General features: G+C 51.5%; 1 pseudogene; it reads right to left on the reverse strand.

Moving 5' to 3' along the window:
- The window catches only part of LOC140597359 (solute carrier family 13 member 1-like), a 78,319-nt pseudogene that overhangs the window by 46,331 nt on the left and 15,368 nt on the right, over positions 1-16,620 (reverse strand).

A 16,620-nucleotide genomic window follows, 5' to 3' on the forward strand; every position in this document is an offset into this window, starting at 1 on the left:
GTTAGATGTCAGGTTGATTTGAAGGGGCTTGACCCAAAATTTAGGCATCGTGCCAGAAAAGTGGGTTTCTAAAGTTAACCGTGAGAAAGTTACTGTGTGCAAGGATATTCTTTCTGTTTATGCTTGCCAATTTTAATGATATTTAAAGCTCATTTGTAATGTATTCTTCTGTAATATACCTCACGTACTATTGATTTTCTGTTTTAAAAGAATTATTTCTATTCCTAAAGATGATAATGTTCTCATAAATATATATTCAATACTCATCTTTAAAGCCCCTAACCCTTACACTGTAGCTAATGGCTTAAAACGTATCTTCGTTATTTGTATTCTGTTTACAAAGAAATCATTCTTTCCCTGAAGATTTCTGTAAATAGCAAGAAGGTTTTCTTTCTCCTAGTGAGTCGCAAGTAAATGCATTGTAGTCGAAGGAAGGACCATATGCCCCACTCCATTCCTAATGCCATGGTTACCAGAAAACCATTTCTATGCAGGATTATTTTCCAGTGGTCTCAAGATCTATTGCTCCCAATACAACTTAATATAGGATTTTTATATTGATTTATTGTGGGTGCAATGAATTCTATGCGATAGTTTACAAGAGTCTCCTTCCTTCCTTCAATAGCTAGAATGACTACGACTCCTTCATCTGTTTGACAAGAGCGATTCATAAATTCTGTACTGAATTTTTTACTGGGGACACTAAAGATAACTGGATTGTAATTAGGCAAATAAGAGTTGCTCTAAGTTTATGACCTGAAAGAAATAAGGATAGTTCTAGTGAAAATCAGGCTTTCGGGCTGATAAGATTTTACTAAGAAAATGAGACATTCTGAGACTGGAATTATATTTCTTTAAACTGCATATGCTAACTCCCATCACCATGAACTCAGTGGAAGGAGAAACTAATGATGCTAATCCTCAAACCCAAACATGTTTTCTACCAGAGTGTTGATTTTAGTCTATGTCTGCGAGGACTCATCAAACCATTACACCCGCTTTGACTTAGGCAAGGAAGGAAGTAACAGGTTTTAATGTGCATACATCTCAGGGCGCCCGGGGGGCTCGGCTGGTTGAGCATCTCGCTCTTGATTTCAACCCAGTCATGATTTCAGGGTCATGAGATCGAGCCCCGGGGATGGACTCCACACTGAGCTTGGATCCTGCTTAGGATTCTCTCTCTTTCTCTCCCCTTCCCTCCTCCCTTTCTAAAAATAAAAGAAAAAATGCATGCACCTCTAACGGCAGGTCTAAGATAATTTCACATATAATTATTTAGAAAGAATCACATTTAAGGTACCTTTTCTGGCTCCGTCTTGCTCGAAACTTTTCCTGCATCATTACCGTATCTGAAAAATAAATTGACCCAGTTTATAATTTTATTAAAATGTAATTTAGAAAATCCTGATCAAAATGTCAATATTCCTTACCCTGGAGCTGGTATTGTCTTCTCATTCCTCTCATTTGTTTCTTGTCCATTAACACTTTCTGCAAAGTAGTAAAGAAAAACAATTTAAAGGGTTATCAGCATGTGCCTGTGTGGGTGTGTAAAGATGCAGGCATTACTAGAAACTGAAAATAAATTCACCTGTACTGACATAACATTCATTTTAATAAAGCATTTTATAAATATAGATATCACCCCACCATTTTTCACTCCACCAGGGCAATTTATCAGAGCCAGAAATAACCACGGCCAAATGTAATAATACTCTTTCCAAATGGAATGTCGGAAGTAACGATTCCCACCATTATGCAGGAAGGTCGATTCTGTCTGAGAATCGGGGCCCATGAGAGGCGGGAGGGAGAGAGCTCCCTCAGGGGCTGGAGGCTCCGACGGGGATTCTCTCTCTATTTCCAGAGCATGTGGATTCAACCATTAGAGGAAGGTAAAATATGCGGCAATGCCGCTCCCTTGCATTAATACTGGGAACTACAGAAAGGAGAGAGTTAAATGCACGTCCTGCTGGTGTGGCTGGTGGAACCCACGCCAGGCCTCTTGAGCTTCTGCTGGGGCGCCATGTGATACCGTCGATCTCCAGTCCATGGTTGGTGGATCCACCGAGAGAGGTCATCTGAGTGGCCTCCACCTCCGCCTGGGCGCTGATGATCTGCTGGGCCACGGCCTCCACGATGGGCATCACCATGGCAGCGGTTGACGTGTTGCTGAGCCACATGGACAGGAAGGCGGTGCTGCTCATGAGCCCCAGCGTCAGCCTGGAACGAGAGGGCTTTTAGGGGGAAGGGCTCTCCAGCGTCCCCGCTCTGTGACTCTACTGGAAGGGATGCTGCTGCTGGGCTGGGGACAGTTTCAAGACACACGTCGGTTCAGGCTCCTCTCAGATGAGGAACCCGAGGATGGTGGAGCCAGGAGGGGACGGAAGCGGCATTTGGAAGAGGGATGTTCTTATGGGACGAGACTCTCTCACCCCAGGAGAGGGGTCAGTTATGACCAACTGCAAGTCAAACTGAGTGTATGACCGCTTACATGTCATGCCAATATCTGAAGGCCCTTGATGAGTGACACTTACCTTGAAATACTACTTAGATGAAATCAAATCAGTTTTTCAATTTAGGGTCCCTTACTCTTTCTTTGATCTTTTGGTCACATCTCTGTATTAGTATGTGTGCCAAGGAGGCACAAGGACAAGCGGAGAAATTAATATTTGTAAATCTACTTTTTACCTTTGCCTGCCCTGGTTCGATATACGGTAGGTGGAGGAGAATGGTTAAAATTGCCAGCTGAAACGCAGTGTCAGAATTTCCTGTAGATTCTATTATTTGTGCTTTCCCGAATTCGACACTCCTGCCTGTGGTCAAGAACTGGATGTGTGACATTGTCTTCTCTTATAAATAGAGTAGTTCTTCTCCCTTAAAAATAGCACCCCTCAGATTGTAGGGTTTTAAATCATATTTTTAAGCTTTCAAAATCACACTTGGGGAAAAAATATCCTCTCTTTTGAGTTGGAAATCCCAGAAAATCATTCAGAGGCAGATCTTTCCATATAGAGCCACTTATGAGATTCTGTGACTCCCTTTGTAGGTAGATCTACAAGACAAAGTCTGCACTCCAGGTTTCAACTTCAGATCAAGTGAATGATTTCTACATATAAAACTTTTTAGATATCTGTTTATACAAGAAATGGTTCTCGATAAAAACTAAACTAGAAATACTTTTAATTTAAGACATTGGCAAGACGTGAAATCTTCCTGTAAAAAAAGATAGCGCGCAGATAAGCCTGCGTGGGGAGAATGCCTTCAAAGCCACGTAGTGGCACAACGGGGAGGACTCTGCTCCGCTGTGCAGCTCACTACCCCGTCCCTTGGGGTCACTGAACAGGTGGTCAAGGAAAAGATACACATGTCTATGGCACCCCAAGGGGCAGGAAACACCATTTCATCTCAAGAATGAAATTCTATTAATACATATATGTCATAAAAATTAAAGTAACGAATATTTTTTTTAAAAAATTGGCTCATCTAAGTTATTTTTTGTATTTAACAAAACTGTTTGATTCATAAATGATAAATACAGATGAGGATATATTCTAGGAGGAATTATGCAACATGATTCAATACAATTTTCTTGTTTTCCAAGAAAAATGAGAAGGGAAGAACCACCTAAGGCTTTAGAGCTTAATGCTATGATGCAAGTGTTTATGACACTGGAAAATATTTTTTTTTTAGCTCACATCCATGTTCTTAACAAGAGCTAGAATTAAAACTAAAATAGACAATGTAAAGGAAAAAAAAGTATTTCAGCGGGGAAAATCAGTCAACTGAGCGATTTCACACTCTGTAGATGAAATTTCTTAAGTTGGTTGTTTGGTTTCGCAACGGTTCACTTAAAAAGAAGAATGTTCACCCTGGAATTTTCCTGCACACATCTGCATTTTGTCAGTCACGTCTTTGTCTTTGGTTCTGAACGTCCTCCCTGTGATCAGGGATGCTCCTGAACAAGCCTTGCATGTGAAATCGGCCAAATAAACGAGGAAGGCCTGAAATGTACTCTGAAGTCTCTCCGTCCCGTCTGTTGGGGTTCAAGGCTGCTCACTGCGTGTGGAAGGCTCAGGGGTCCTGTGCACTTAGCCCAGCCTCCGTGTAATTAGACCTGGAAGCTCTTGCTGCTATTGTTTCCTCCTACAACACCAGGGCACTTTACATCCCTCTCATATTTGCAGAGGAAAAAAGGCATGAATTACACGGAGATATGAATGACTGCCTGGATGTGCATTACCTACTTAGCTATTTGCTCTGTTTGGAAAGCACACCTGGAACAGTACGGGGAGTACTTACCATGCTGGGTTCACACCCACTGTCATCACCATTCTCAGAGCAATCCTCTTGTGCAAGTTCCATTTTTCTATTGATGTTGCTAGACAGATGACTCCAATTAGCAGTAGGTGAAAGTCTTTGAAATAAGCAGATGCCACCTGAAATTATAAACCCATGATTATTTATTTATTTATTTATTTATTTATTTATTTATTATTTTTTAATAAATTTATTTTTTATTGGTGTTCAATTTGTCAACATACAGAATAACACCCAGTGCTCATTCCGTCAAGTGCCCCCCTCAGTGCCCACCACCCGGTCACCCCCACTCCCCGCCCACCTCCCCTTCCACCACCCCTAGTTCGTTTCCCAGAGTCAGGAGTCTTTCATGTTCTGTCTCCCTTTCTGATATTTATTTATTTATATCGGTAGGAAAATAGTATTGCACAAGAAAGCATTGTCCACTTTGCTTTATTCAAACGTTACTACCTTGATGGAGCTCCTTCCTGCTTCTCGCACGGTTACTATTGGATCTGTGTCTTCCTATTCTGCCCCTTACCACTGTCACAGCTAGTTTTCTGAAGTGTAAATCTAATCACATTATTGTGCTCCTTGTACGCCTTCACTGGACTCCACGTCTTTTAAGACTTTATCCAAATTTCCCACCCAACATGTCTTCTTCTTCTTTTTTTTTTTTTTTAAGATTTTATTTATTTATTCATGAGAGACACCCAGAGAGAGGCAGAGACCCAGGCAGAGGGAGAAGCAGGCTCCATGCAGGGAGCCCAACGTCAGACTTGATCCCAGGTCTCCAGGATCACGCCCTGGGCTGAAGGTGGCGCTAAACCGCTGAGGCACCCGGGCTGCCCCCAACATGTCTCCTAAGATTCTTCATCACCTAGTCCTATCTCACTTTTCCAGCTTAGTCTGTTAGTGCTCGGCCAACTTTTCCTACGTGTGACATTCTCTGGTCACAGAGATGCTCTAACACTTGCCTGTCATTTAACCTGGAATGACTCTCTTCTCTTTGGTGATCCAACATCTTCCTTCACGGATGAACTCAGGCGTCAGTTCTAAGATTCCTTCCCTGACTGTCCTCAACTTGGTTGGATGCTACTTCCTTTTGCCAGAGCACATCTTAATCTATACAGTGATCATTTATTTACTTAGTTATCCCCTTTATTAGACTAGACATATTTTAAAGGCAGAGATGTATCTTCCTAATCATTGAATTTGTGGACTTGGCCCATGCCCGACACACACTGGTACCCAGGAGAGATTGAATTACTAAGTCCCTAGACTCAAGCTTAGAGGTTATTAGGCGATAAAAACAAGTTAACAGACTGCAGTAAGGCATCATAGGTGGATGGGACATGTTTCTTCAAGGTAGAGTTGAGGCTCAAAGAGTAAGCGACCACCTTTTTCTAGGGGAATTGGCAAAGTCTTCTTAGAGGACCCGATACTCAAGTTGACTCTTAAAAGATGAATAGACATTTGAATTTTTCTCTTCTCATCTCTTTTACAGTTTTGCTCATGAAAATAAGACCCACTCACCCTATTATCACAGTCTGAGAATTCAATGAAAAAAATAAATGCAGAATGACTTCAAAAACACAAAGGAGCAGCAAGCCATTATTAGTAAGTACTTAAACACAGAAGGAAGGCCAGGACCATGAGACATTCTTATTGTGATCTCTTTAGATTATGCTAACAGTTGGCTGACTTGGTCTGTAAAAGGTCAGATAATAAATGTTTTAGACTTTGTGAGCCTTATTGTTTCTATTGCAACTACTCAACTTGTCTTTGTAGCAAAAAAAGCAGCCAAAGAAAATATGTAAATGGATGGCCATGGCTTTGTGTGTTTCCAATAAAATTTTATTTTAAAAGTTGGGTAGCGGGCTGGATTTGGCCCTCAGATTCATAGTGTGCCAATCTCTTAATAGGCTATGTAAACAAAAAATGGCCTCCAGCCCAATTGTCTAAATGAAATCAATTGCAGTTTAAGGAGGAATTTTCACATTCTTTGCTTTTCATTGTATTACCCATTCTTTGGGTTTCATCAGGTTAGTGTATTTGTAGCACATTAGTCACAAGCATATGTGTTTCTTTATAGCCTACAGACATAGGAGGTAATAAGAGAAAATGCTACTGGTTTGAAAAGGCCACTGATATTTTTGAGGCAAAGTAGGCATGTCAAATAAAATTCCTAATGAAATTTGAAATCTATTTTTAAGATCAAGATAGTCCTATTTCTGTCTCAAAATGGGATTTCATAAAAAAAAAATGCAGTTTTGCAATCACAGCACCTGGGTTCTCTCTTGGCTATAAAATGTACCAGTTCACAAGCTTTCTACAAGTCAATATGCTTGCCCATAAAAGTTTAATAATACTGCACATCAAGTTTGTGAATTAAATGAGATTTTTTAGAAAAGCTCTTAGTAATAATGCATATGATTAGAAATAATTCTATTATATCGTATATATTTTGCTGTTTTAAAAAATATTTATTTATGCTTTGTTACTAATTCCAATGGTCAAGTCCCAGTTTTCACATTAATTAACCTATTAGCAGATTTGACACATTTGATCATTGCCTCATCCTTAAAACATTTCTTCACTTGGATTCCAGGATTCCACACTCTCCTGGCCTTCCTCCTACCTCAATAACCTATCCTTCTCATTCTTCTTTGCTAGTACTTCTCATCAATCTCTTAATATTTTAGTTTTCCAGAGCTTGTTCTTTGTCCTCTTTGATTTTTTTAAAGATTTATTTATTTATTCAGTTATGATAGACAGAGAAAGAGAGAGAGAGAGAGAGAGAGAGAGAGGCAGAGATCCAGGCAGAGGGAGAAGCAGGCTCCATGCCGGGAACCCGACGTGGGACTCGATCCCGGGACCCCAGGATCCAGGCGCTAAACCGCCGAGCCACCCAGGGATCCCCGTCCTCTTTGATTTTGTTTTGTTTTGTTTTAAATCTTCACTCACTCTCTAAATCACCTCATCAAATTTTAGGGCTTTCCATACCATCTATTTGCTTGACAATTCTCAAATCTGTATTTCCAGCTCAGGTCTATCGCATAAACTCTGGACTCATTTGTATTTAACTGCCTAATCAACACCTTCACTTAGACATTAGTTATTTCAAACTTAGTGTCAAGCTTTGTACTCCCGGCGTCAGCCTCTCTTTTGCAGGAAGCCTACTCTGCTCATAGTTTTCCCCATTTCAACTGATGGCAACTCCATTTTTCCAGCTGCCAAGTCAAAGAGTTTTGAAGCATCCTTGAATCCTTTTTATCTTCCCTGTCATATGCCGTATCGAATCATACAGGAAATTTTGTTGGTTTTAATCTTAAAAATACATTAACAATAGATTCAATATCCCCATTACTATCCCTGCTCTGAATTACCACGGCCTCTCAACTGGATTATTGCAATAACCTGCTACCCGTTTCCTTCTTTCTGCCTTATTTCTCAACACAGCAGTCCAAATTATCCTTTTAAATAAAAGTCAAACTGATAATGTCACTCTTCTACTTAAAACTCACTAGAGGGTCTCATTTCATTGAGAGTCACACCTTTGCGGTGGCCTACCTTGGCCCTCGGGGGTCGAGGCCCTCTGCTAATGATCTCCCTGGAGATCAACACCTCCCTCCTGTCCTCACCTGCTCTCGTCACACCGCAGACACGTACCCGCCTCGACATCTTCGTGGTGGGTGTTTGCCCTCAGCAATGGGTGTTCCCCCGATGGCCACACGACGAACTCCCTCATGTGTAAGTCTTTGTTCAAGTACTGACACCTTATCGAGGTCTACTCCGATCATCCTATTTAAAACTGAAACTCTCCTGATCTCCATTGTCCTGTTGCATTTTCTCATGACACCAATTACCTCCTAACTCACTGTAATTCACCTATACATTAAGGTATATTGTCTCTTCTCTCCTAGGAAGACGAGGACTCTTGTCTGTATTTACTCATTAATGTATTCCCAAGAGCCTAGCGCGTATTTATCAAACGACTGAGGAAATATGTGACATGACATCTGCATATGCATATGCACATATACCTCCACAGTTATGGGTGTAAAATTCATGTATAAACATATGGTCAATGACAATAATAATGATGTCTGTTTTGGAATATCTAACCGGGCACACTAAATATTTAGCATTTCAGATTTTATTCAACAGACACGAGAAAATTCAATACTTGTTGATATTCTTTGGTACAAGGTGCTCGGTAAGATATAGACATTTAGCATTGTCTTAATAAATACAGAAAGTGAGATTAAAACTATGGTGGCCAAAGAGGAGGCTGTGGAGGGCTCTGGGCTTAGGGGAGGATACCAAAGACTCACGATTGTCAATGGCTCTCAAGGAGCTGAGATTCAGTACGCTTCCGTGCGCTGGCATGAGAGTCCAACACCTTTGACTGTGGGTATTAAAATTGATAAGAACACTTGATGCGTCGTACGCATTAGCATTACACATCTATATTGGCTTGACTCTCACAACCACCCCTGGATTGTGTGGCATTGTCATTCCCTACTCATACGTGGAAAAAAAGAAGCGTTGCCGAGGGACAGATCAGGGTCATATAAGTAATTAGTGTGAATATTGGGTGGGTTTTTTATTATTATTTATTTATTTGACACAGAGAGAGAACATAAGCAGGGGAAGCAGCAGAGGAAGAGGGAGGAGCAGGCTCCCGGCCAAGTAGGGAGCCTGACGCAGGACTGGATCCCAGGGGCCTGAGATCACGACCTGAGCCGAAGGCTCAAGCGACTGAGCCCCCCGGGTGTCCTGAATATCAGGTTTTAGGCTCAGATCTTCTAACTCTCTAGACCTTTCCCTGTACCTTTGGTCAGATATTTCCTAGTAAAAGATCAGTCGTACTGTCTGAAAAGAGGATCACAAGGCTGAAGAGAAGTCGTCTACACTAAAAGACCTAAGGACTTTGATTTGCTGTAAATTCCCATTAAGCTTAAAAAATCACACGAAGTTTAAAATGAATTTAGGCTGAAATAGCGGAGGGGAGATAGACTCACTTAGCTTTGCAACAGTCCGAATGTGTCTAGAGTGGCCTATTCACTGCTGCCAGTGTGCAAATAATAGTGCTGACTCGTGTGCACCGAGCGCTCCCCACGTGACCCCCTACACTTATTAACTAGTTAATCTGTAAGCGTCACTGACGAACCAGAGGGGGTTCCAGGAAGGGGAGTGAAGATGCTGGTGATGCTGCGGGCGGAGGCCGTGGGGGTTGAGGAAGGGAGGCGAGGGCTGCGGACCATAGGACCGTGCAGACGAGCTGGGGAAGCGGCAGAAGGAAATGACAGCTATGGGCATCCAAGCAGCACTGCCCTGCGGAAGGCGAGGGGGCTTTTGTTGCTCTTGTTGGGTGTGTGCGTGCGTGTGCGTGACCTGGGATGTTTAGAGGAACGCTGAGCGTCAAAGTGACGGAGTTTCACACTTGAGCTCAATAAAGATAAGTGACTTGGGCCCCCGGGGGGCTCGGCGGCTGAGCATCTGCCTTGGGCTCAGGGTGTGACCCCAGGGTCCCGGGATCGAGTCCCGCATCAGGCCCCCTGCAGGGCAGCTGCTTCTCCCTCTGCCTGTGTCTCTGCATCTCTGCGTCTCTCATGAATAAATAAATAAAATCTTAAAAAAAATAAATACAGGTGAATGACTTAAATATTAAAAGTTTTGAAAAATAATACGCATTTTCGTGTGGGCTGTTGTAGGCCCCCACACAGGAAGCCTTATTTCCTGAGTGACCTCATCTGTCAGGAATCCTGGAGGGAAGTCCCCGCCCGGCGGCCAAGGTCCGGCTGGCCAGCGGGCGAGGCTGACGTCGGGGTGCCGGCCCGGCCTCCGCAGCCCGCGGGGCCAGGGCCAGGGTCCCTCTGGCAGCTGTCGTGCTCCCCGGCTCTGTCCTCCTCTAACCTGTGGGCACGGAAGCGCCCCGACTCCGGGGAGCCGGTCTCTATCTCAGCCTCTCTCTAAACATTCACCCTCAGTTCTGAAGCCCGAAGAGCCAAGCATGTCCCCGCTGAACCTGAGGGCCCTCGGGGCGAACCCCCCAGGCCGCGGGGCGGGCCCCATAGGGACACGTCGTCCCCGAGAGCTCGCCAGGCCCTTCACCGGGAGCCCGCGAGCACTCCCGGGGTTCCGGGGCCGGGCCCAGGCGCTGTGGGGCAGCGGCCGCAGCCCTGGAGACCCTGCCCCCCGCGAGCGGGCCGTGCAGGCCAGCGTGGAGGTCAGGAGGGAAGGGGAACACAGTGAGGACAGTGAGGCGGATCTGAGATGCAGAGAGATGAAAGCAAAAGGAGGAAGGACGGCGTGAAAACGAGGGAAAACCCAGAAAGATTCTTGTCCTGCGTCACGGGTTGGTAAAAAGAAAAGTCTGCACCCCGTGGCCAGACAGGCGCCCCACAGCGTTGGGCTGTGGCCTAAGACCTGAGTCCACAGGCGCCGGACTGCGGGCCTGGTGCCCCAAGGACCTGGGCGCTGGGTGCTGGGCGCTGGGCATTGGGTGCTGGATGAGGGCACCCTGGGGCGGCTCCTCGAGCCGGGTGGCCAGGCCTGTGACGGGAGCCCCGAGGTCACCGGAGCCTCGGCCTGCGTCGGAGGTTGCACCTCCCGGCGGGACTAAAGTCCTTGCAGCAGAGCAGATGGGTCACACAGCAAAGTTCATTGGGCTTTGTCTCTGGAGGTGGCAGGAGCATGGACAAGAGAACACGGTGGCTTTGTCCTCATTAAACACAAACATTGCTTTTTTACATGGTGTAAAGCCAAACTGCTGAAAAGCAGCTGCTTATGCAGGATGTGAAAGGCTTGGTCCTGTCGCTGGGAGGTGGGTGCAGGTGGGTGCAGGCAGGTGGCAGGTGGGTGGAGGTGGGTGGAGGAGGGTGGAAGTGGGTGGAGGCAGGTGGCAGGTGGGTGGAGGTGGGTGGAGGAGGGTGGAGGTGGGTGGAGGAAGGTCGCAGGTAGGTGGAGGTGGTGGAGGCAAGTGGAGGCAGGTGGCAGGTGGGTGGAGGTGGGTGGAGGCAGGTGGAGGCCGGTGAAGGCAGGTGGCAGGCAGGTGGAGGTGGGTGGCAGGTAGATGGAGGTGGGTGGAGGCAGTGGCAGACAGATGGCAGGCAGGTGGAGGTGGGTGGCAGGTAGATGGAGGCGGGTGGAGGCAGATGGCAGACAGGTGGAAGTGTGTGGGTTCAGGTGGGTGGAGGTGGGTGCAGGTGGAGGCAGATGGAGGCAGGTAGAGGAGGGTGCAGGCAGGAAGATGGAGGCAGGTGCAGACAGGTGCAGGCAGGAAGGTGGAAGCAGGTGCAGACAGGTGCAGGCAGGTGCAGGCAGGTGGCAGGTAGGTGGAGGTGGGTGGGTGCAGGCGGATGGAGGCAGGTAGAGGCGGGTGCAGGCAGGAAGGTGGAGGCAGATGGAGACGGGTGCAGGCAGGTGCAGGTGGGTGCAGGTGGGTGCAGACAGGTGGAGGTGGGGGCAGGTGCAGGCAGGAAGGTGGAGGCAGCTGCAGGCAGCTGCAGGCAGGTGCAGGCAGGTGCAGGCAGGTGCTGGTGGTTGCAGGTGGGTGCAGGTGCAGGCAGGTACAGGCAGGTGCAGGCGGCTGCAGGCAGGTGCAGGCAGTTGCAGGCAGGTGCAGGCAGGTGGAGGCAGGTGCAGGCAGGTGCCGGTGGGTGGAGGTGGGTGCAGGTGCAGGCAGGTGCAGGCAGGTGCAGGCAGGTGCAGGCAGGAAGGTGCAGGCAGGTGCAGGCAGGTGCAGGCAGGTGGAGGCAGGTGCAGGCGGGTGCAGGCAGGTGGAGGCAGGTGCAGGCAGGTGCCGGTGGGTGCAGGTGGGTGCAGGTGCAGGCAGGTGCAGGCCGGTGCAGGCAGGTGCAGGCAGGAAGGTGCAGGCAGGTGCAGGCGGCTGCAGGCAGGTGCAGGCGGCTGCAGGCAGGTGCAGGCAGGTGCAGGCAGGTGGAGGCAGGTGCAGGCAGGTGCCAGTGGGTGGAGGTGGGTGCAGGTGCAGGCAGGTGCAGGCCGGTGCAGGCAGGTGCAGGCAGGAAGGTGCAGGCAGGTTCAGGCTGGTGCAGGCAGGTGCAGGCAGGAAGGTGCAGGCAGGTGCAGGCAATTGCAGGCAGGTGCAGGCAGGTGCAGGCAGGTGCAGGCAGGTGCAGGCCGGTGCAGGCAGGTGGAGGCAGGAAGGTGCAGGCAGGTGCAGGCAGGTGCAGGCAGGAAGGTGCAGGCAGGTGCAGGCAGTTGCAGGCAGGTGCAGGCCGGTGCAGGCGGATGCCAGTGGGTAGAGGTGGGTGCAGGTGCAGGCAGGTGCAGGCCGGTGCAGGCGGGTGGCCGCAGCCCTCCCACGCAGCCCTCCCGCCCCAGGGGCCGCAGCCCGGGGGGTGTGCGGCCGGGGGCGCCTGCGCTGCGGGTGCTGGGAGGGGGCGCGGGGGGCTCCGGGCTGGGTGTCGGGGTCCGGAAGCAGCCGTGGGGCCCCGGGTCCCGCGCGCTGTCCCCGGGGAGGACCCACCTCCTTGGAGGCCGTGATCCCGAAGAGCGGAAACAGGAGTCCGGGCAGCAGGGCGGTGACGGGCAGCGGCAGGGCCTCCGTGAGCCAGAGCGCGGCCACCACGGCCAGGGTGTAGGCGCATTCGGCCTCCTGCGGGCGGAGCGGGCGAGACAAGGTGAGGCGCGCGGCGCACCCGCACCCGGACCCGCACCCGGACCCGCACCCGCACCCGCACCAGCACCCGCACCCGCAACCGGACCCGCACCCGCACCCGCACCCGGACCCGCACCCGCACCCGCACCCGCACCCGCACCTGCACCCGCACCCGAACCCGGACCCGCACCCGCACCCGCACCCGCGCCCGGACCCGCACCCGCACCCGCACCCGCGCCCGGACCCGCACCCGCATCCGCACCCGCGCCCGCACCCGGACCGCACCCGCGCCCGGACCCGCACCCGAGCCCGCACCCGCACCTGCACCTGCACCCGCACCCGGACCCGCACCCGCACCTGCACCTGCACCCGCACCCGAGCCCGGACCCGCACCCGCACCCTGCCCCCACCCCCGCAGCAGCCCCGCCCCCCGCAAGCACTCCTGGCCTCCGCCCCAGCACCCCGCCCCCAAACCCCCCGGCCCCCCCCAGCACCCCCCAAAAACGAGCCCAGAAGGCGGGAAGCTGCAGGACCCAAACCCTGGAGGCCGCGAGGAAGGCGACGCCAACCAGGTCCTCCTCTGCGGGGCTCCTTCACCTCCCCGTGGTGGGGGGACCGCGCACAGCTCCGGCTCCCCCCGGAACGTCTGCCCCTGAGCCTGCCCCCCACGTGCACCCGCCAGGCCCCAGAGTGTGCTCCCCTGAGCCTGCCCCCCACATGCACCCCGGTCCCGGAGCGTCTGTGCCCCTGAGCCTGCCCCCAACATGCACCCCCGGCCTAGAGCCTGTGCACCCCTGAGCCTGCCCCCCACATGCACCCCGGCTCCGGGCCTGCACCCGGTCCCGGGCTGCCTCCCCCCCAGCCGGTCCCACGCGCTGCCAACTGCACCTCCCGGGCCCCGGGCCATGGCCCGCCTCACGTGGGCCTCCCTGTCCTCCCATCACCAGGGAGATGTGGACCCAGAGAGAACTTTGCTGCTCATGGTCTCCGAGGCGGGAGGCCGGCACCCCACTGGGTGCCCGGGTGCCCAGGTGAGGGGATCAGGCCCTGAGGGGCCCCCAGGGTGAGGGCCTCCTGCGCCGTGTCCTGGGGGCTGAGCCCCTGGGCAAGCACAGGAGGCCCAACAGAAAGAAGATTCTTAGTAGTGTCTGTGAAGGGATCAAATTGTGCGTTTCTGTTTTAGGGCAATGATGGGAGAAGGTTGAGATCCGGATTCAGGGTGGGGGTGTGGCCTCGCCCCCTCCCACAGACACGACACACCCACAGCTACACGGGAGATCATTTCTCCTGAAAGACTCTACGAATCGCCCAAGAAACTAAGAAATCCCCTAAGAAGCAGCTGAACGGCTTCCTTCGTTACAAAGGATGGAGGAGCCGCATCCAGAGGGACGGACAGACAGATGCGGTCCTACCAGACCCCCCATGTGCCTGCGGGGACCCAGCATTGGGAGGAACCTCGAGGTCTGAGGTTTCTTCCTGAGCAGTGGGAGGTTTTGCGCCCCACCCCAGGCGCCTGACTCCGGGATCTGCACCAGGGAGACCAGCTCCCCGAAGGTCTGGCTTTGAAAACCCATGAGGCTGAGGTTCCGGGGAACCGGGGGCTGTGGGCATGGAGAGTCCCCTCTGCTCCTGCCCCACTCGTGCCCCCGACACTGAGCCCCAACAGCAGTTTGAAGGTGCCTAGAGCACCCGGGCAGGGGCGGGGTCTGGGGGTGCAGGTGCCACTTGGCGCCCCTCCTTAGCCTTGCTAACGCTAGTGGGCCTGCCCCACTCCCATCCAGCCTGCACCCTGGGGTGGGAGGCCCAAAGCCCCGACTCCCAGGGGCGCCCAGGCCGGCGGGCACGCCAGTGCGGGACAGGCCCCTGGGCTCCGGGAGGACAGCGCTCCTAGGCCCTGGCGGCCCTGCGGGGGCCTGGCTGCACCCGATGCGGGGCGTCACCCACAGTTCAGAGTCGTGTGAGCACGTGTGGACGGAGATGGGATGCGTGTCACGTACACACGGACGCCGTGCGGGTTTTCTCCCTACGTATAAACACATGCACACGCAGTGGAATCCCCTCAGCCCTACAGAGTGCTAAGCTCGCCCAGCTGGGCACCACGCTGGCCCTCAAGGTCCTATGGTCAGCGACGTAAGTCACACAGAGAAACACAAGTGCCACATGACTTACTTATGTGTGGGAGCGAATAAACACGGAAACAAAGGAAATCAAGCCAAGCCAAGCCCATGGACAAAGAGGACGGCCTGAGGCTGCTAGAGGGGAGCGCGTTGGGCAGGGCCCAAAGGCGCGGGAGGGGGTCAGAACGTGCCAAGTTCCGCTTGTAAAATAACAAAGCCACAGGGATGCAACGTACAGTACAGTGACCGCGTCGATAATGACGCATTTCGAATTTGCGAGATGCTAGGAACGTGAATCTCGTAGGTTCCCATCATGAGAAAAAACATGCCGATTCTGCATGGCTGCAGGTGGCACCAGGGCTTCCCGCCGTGGTCGCTTCATGACGCAGACAAACGTGCCATCGTTAGGCTTCATCATACCTGAAACCAGCGCAGGGTCGTATCGGTCACACGTCGATGCAAACGCTTGAAATGTTCCCTCTGTGTGGCTGACGGACACAGTTCTGAGGCAAGCACCTGGCCTGTCCTAAGGGGTCAACAAGTCGCATCTATTCTGTGGCTTCGTTTTGCTCTCTCGGGGCTTAATCTCTGCAAATTCTGAGCTGCCTGTGACAAATGTACAAAACTGCTCTGAGATTAATGAGGGGTTTTATTTGTGGTTTTCCCAGGGCAGCAAAATTTCTAGCTCTGCTCCCCTCAGACGCCCCCTCGTAGGGTGTTTGCTCACCCAGCAGCCCTGCACCTCCGGGCTCCCTTCCGAAGCTGCGACCACACCACGTCCTCACTATCTTTTGAAAGGAGGAAGCAGAAAGGGGTTCGCAGGCTGACAGTTTTATGGAAAGTCCCGTAACCTTGACAATAAAGCAATGGAACAAAGCCGGGCCTTGACTGAAACTTCCTAATTTGCCCTGGAGAGAATTTGTGAATACGAGCTCAATTAGGTCATTAATTGATTTTTAAAAATATATTTAATTTATTTATTTTAAAGACAGAAAGAGGTGAGCAGGGGGAGGGGCAGAGGGGGAAGCAGATACCCTCCAGCAGATTCTGAGTTGAGCCCGGAGGCCGAGGCGGGGCTCCATCCACAACCCCGAGGTCATGGCCTGAGCGGGGACCCGATAGCCTGGGCCCCCGACAGCCCCCCGCGCCCCCACACCAGCCTAGCTGTGCATGCCCGGGCCTGTGGTCCTCCTGGCGGACACGCGTGGACTCCCCGAAGTGCCTCCTCCCGCCGGTGCTTCCCGTCCTGCTGATGAACCTGGGTCTCCAAGATGAGTGGACCCCGGCACCAGCCCGCCGCCCCGTCCTCTTCGTTCTCCCTCTCTGACCCGCCCCCCAACCTGCACCCCCTTCTTCCCAGGCCGCCCCAGAGCCACCCCGTCTTCCAAGGATCCACTTGGAGTTTAAGGGACCGGCCGCCTGATGACGCTGGGAGCACCAGCTGCAGCTGAGCGCCGGAACAGACAAGTGAATAGGAAACCCGGCGCCAGCGGCCACCACCCCGGCCTCATCCCAACACGGGCCTCCTCAGCGGGACGTCACCGGCCGCTCACGCGTGGCCACTTTAAAGCACGATCAAAA

Source organism: Vulpes vulpes, unplaced genomic scaffold, assembly GCF_048418805.1.
Source record: "Vulpes vulpes isolate BD-2025 unplaced genomic scaffold, VulVul3 u000000710, whole genome shotgun sequence".
Classification (NCBI taxonomy): domain Eukaryota; kingdom Metazoa; phylum Chordata; class Mammalia; order Carnivora; family Canidae; genus Vulpes; species Vulpes vulpes.